We start from the raw sequence: 3465 nt of genomic DNA, 5'->3' as shown, positions 1-3465 counted from the left end.
TTTGTTGTTATCTTTGAGTTTTTAAGTTTGTTATCTTCCTTACTTACCTAGCCTATTAACAGTTTATTATTATTATTATTATTATTATTATTATTATTATTATTAATTGTATTCATTATTATTAGTGTTATTGTTGTTGTTATTATTGTTGTTGTTGTTGTTGTTGTTATTAATTTATGTAAAGCACTTTGGTGCAATGCTGTTGCTTTTAAATGTGCTATAAAATAAATGGACTTGACTTGACTTATCACTATGTATGTAGAGAACACATGCAAAATAATGGACAGCCAGGCAGATATATCTGATTAAGATTGAATGCAACATGCTAAATTATAAGATGTTGATTAAAGAAACAAGGACAGTAGCAATGTCTTTCCCTTTCTTCAGAGTGACTGTGGTCTGTTCTTGGTATCTGTCAGAATGTAAAGCCAGCACCAGTAGTTTCTGCATTCCACAAAAGTATCAGTTACAGCGGCTTTGGTGTACAATAAGACCTCCGACTGTGGGTGCCGGGTGTCAAGAAGGGCTTCCTACGCCGACACAGATAAGTGTGTGTGTGTGTGTGTGTGTGTGTGTGTGTGTGTGTGTGTGTGTGTGTGTGTGTGTGAGCGTGTGTGCGCGCACACTCATGTCACTGCTGCACTGAGCATCAAAAGACCTCCTATAACAGGAAACTGAGGAGACTGGTGGGCGGGGAGCTCTGACTCAGACAAAGCTCTGTCTATCACTGTGGTAGGTGACAAAGGAACCTGGGAGAGAGAAGGAGAGAGAGAGAGAGAGAGAAAGGGAATGAAAGAGACAAACAGAGAGACATTTGGACTAGCATGAAAAGGAAAAAACAAAGTGAGCAGAGAGAGGGGAATGAGAGACACAAACAGATGGAGAAAGAGAGAGGGAGCATGACAGATGAGAAAGAAAAGAAATGGAGGGACAGAATAATGGCTGAGAGACAGAGGGAGAAAAAGAGATGTCATCATCTTTCACTCTGCCACTTGTTTAGTTTCATACACATCTCACAGCTCTATTGATCATAAAACCTGTGACTTATCATAAGACTGACAAAGAGGCATGAGAGATAGAAATTATTACATGACTTTCTATACTGTATGCCAGAGACATATAAACAATTCAACTTGACCTACTTGTATTCATTTTTATTTTGTATGCATATCTCCCAGTGTGCAAAAATGACAGCTGAATGTAGACCATGTGCTGTTGTAAGCACACACAGGAGAGCATGGCATAAAGCTGACCTTCTGTAGCCAGTCGCCAGGTCAGACTTTGACTTATGCACACTGCCAGACCAAAAAAAGTTGCTTTTCATTGGCCTGCTTTTCGCTATGATTCACCATGGCATCATTTCAACAACCTTATGCAAGCACAAAACATTTGTTTTTGTCCAGAGTTGTATTCTTTTTTTGCCAAGATCTTTCATTAATAACAGGAAACTGGACCCTCTGTATAAAGTCTTCTTTAACACATCCGAAAGACATTCAGAAGGTTTAAATCAGGACTCTGTGGTGGCCAATTCATCTGTGAAAACATTTTCCTGAGCCACTCTTTCACAGTTTGAGGCAGATGAATCCTGGCATTGTTCTCCTGAAATATGCCCATGCCAAAAGGGAAAAAGATTGAAACAACCCTGATAATAACTCTGTCTCCAGAGGCTTGTACAACTTTTCATACTGAAATGACTTTCCCCACCACCCAGAGAGGGAAAGGCATGAATAGGCTATTACGTACTGTTAGTAAAGTAGTAGGTTAAACTCTGTTAAGTAAACTGTAAATAAAACTGTCCAAATAGGTCAATATGACATGAAGCTGGCCTTTTCTAATTAGCCAGCCTGTCACTCTGGGTTACATTTGATTAAAGTGGCAGTGGCCTGTACACAATAGCACGTAAAGCCTCTGACCTGCTTTTACAGGCTAGGCACACTTCATATTATGATTTATTGAGTTAGTAGACAATGCAGTTATTTTCAGCTTTGTGCTTAAGGCATTATTTTGTGTTCATCCGCTATTAAGTCTGCCTGCAGAAATGCCTCAGACAAAAAAATAGTACTGAAAATATATTTGACTATAATGAGACTAGAAATAGGCTCACTGATGTATAGGCAAACAGATTTCACTTCAGTCAAAACTTCTTTCCATCTATATCTGTTTGCATCATTTCTCTGTTCAAACGTATGTCAATATATTGTGCAAGAACATAGAAAATAGAATAATCTAGAAATACCTCTTTTATAACAACAATTCCTGGTTGTATGTAAATGCATAACTATGCGTAAAGACAGCTATTTGTTTTGCAAAATCATATGCATTTGGCAGATTTTCAACAGCTCAACATCTTAGCTTGCTCCTGTAATGACAATAGACTATCAGTCACTAGCTCTCCATTCACCGAGGCTACAGTAACTGTGAGAATTCCATTGAAGCAACAAGTTGATTCGATTCCATCTGTGGCCAACTGTCTGAAAGAGATCCCTGTCCCACTGTCCCAAGTAGAGAGTAGAAAGATGCTAGGGCATAATTCAATCTGGGTTTCTAAATGTGGCTCCTCCAACAAATGACATTTTGGCTAAACTGGAAGCGAAGCTGGAAACTTTAAGACAACCCAGCTTAATGGTGGGTATAAACTCTGTCCACAAAAGATGTAAGTCCCTGTCAGATTCACAACATAAACTATGTTGGTTCTTTGTATAATTAAGTATGACCTTAAGAACAATCCACAATTTTCAATTAAGAAACTGTTTTGTTTTGAGGGAACTCCACTTGGATTACTAATACAGAATATCCCTCCAGGGTTGCATATCCCTCTGTAATGGCTGTAATGGTTCCAGTGTCCTTGGTAAAATTGTGAATATGAATTAATTCTGTGCCACTTCTGGGAGAGAATCACACAGCCCACAAGAGGGTACTCAAACATCAGGATGCAGTGTAGAAGATATCAGCATATTGGTCTACCATACTAACACACCATGGACAATATTAAGAGTAAATTGAGTTCTTCTAAACAGAGCTTCTAGCCTAAAGGGGAAGCATGTGGGTGGGATTTAGGTTGCTGTGAGCTGTGATTCAACTTGTTTTAATTGCTAAATAGGCCTATTAAAAATAGCCTTCTATCACATATTTACTGTAAAATGATCAAAACAGAAATGGTGCTAATTAGGCTACTGTTGGAACAATATGTAAAAGAAACAAGGTTAAAGGATCATGTAAATAATTACATTAGGCTATTATTATTTTTATATTATTATTATTATTATTAGAGTATAACGATGTGTTTGGCATTGCATCATTTATAGCGTGAAAAAAGGCTTTAATAAAGATATAATCAGAATTTGAGATGGGAATGGAATTGTTGCACATGGTTATTGTGATATTGCACTAGACTGGTTGCCTGCATTCACTCGCCCACCGCCTATGACGATATGGTGGCTAGCTGAAAGGGACCGCCGCACCGTT

The sequence above is a fragment of the Alosa pseudoharengus genome, unplaced genomic scaffold (assembly GCF_046254945.1).
Source record: "Alosa pseudoharengus isolate Yale_2024_CS ecotype anadromous, Long Island Sound unplaced genomic scaffold, YU_APseudo_1.1 YU_APseudo_1.1_scf_5, whole genome shotgun sequence".
Lineage (NCBI taxonomy): Eukaryota > Metazoa > Chordata > Actinopteri > Clupeiformes > Clupeidae > Alosa > Alosa pseudoharengus.
Note: the sequence above shows the minus strand (reverse complement) of the source record.